Raw genomic sequence first — 562 nt, forward strand, 5'->3', positions numbered from 1 at the left:
CACTAGACCAAGGTCACCCAGCAAGGTTCCATGGCAGTGGGGATTTGATCCTCAAAGATCCTAGTACAACATGCTACACCACACTGGTTCCTATTGTTTACATAGGAACAATTTTAGAAACAGTATGCTCTACAGGCTGCAAGGATAATATATTAAAAAGTTCAGTGTTTTCTACATTACGTAAAAAAACACTGAACTCTTTGATATGTTCACTTGATATTCAGACTTTACTATGTTTACTTGATATTCAGACTTGAATTTGCACGCCATCCTCACACAGGGGCCATGCTGGTCTTCTCTGTATTGTTCCAATTTTACTATATGCGCTGTCAAATTTAGCAGTAGTAGGGATGTGAAGGCCTCAAAAAAATTCAGGGGAGAAAAGTTTTCCTTTTTTCCCCAAAAGGCCTTTTTTGGGGGGAGTACAGGGGTGGGGAGATTCCCATGCAATATTTTGTCTTTTAGAATGAGTTAAAGACAAGGTGGGCATGCTGTAGACATATACAGCTCTTAAATACACCTCAAACTCCTAAGGATACCTGATCTTCATGAGGGCAGCACA

The 562-nt window shown here is 40.2% G+C and overlaps 1 non-coding gene across 1 annotated transcript; it reads right to left on the reverse strand.

Moving 5' to 3' along the window:
- Positions 1-235: 235 nt before the first annotated feature.
- On the reverse strand, positions 236-342 carry LOC132582025 (U6 spliceosomal RNA). Its single transcript, XR_009556160.1, has one exon. It is a non-coding gene; the product is annotated as a U6 spliceosomal RNA (small nuclear RNA).
- Positions 343-562: the final 220 nt, after the last annotated feature.

This window comes from Heteronotia binoei, chromosome 13 (genome assembly GCF_032191835.1).
Source record: "Heteronotia binoei isolate CCM8104 ecotype False Entrance Well chromosome 13, APGP_CSIRO_Hbin_v1, whole genome shotgun sequence".
NCBI classification, from domain to species: Eukaryota; Metazoa; Chordata; class Lepidosauria; order Squamata; family Gekkonidae; genus Heteronotia; species Heteronotia binoei.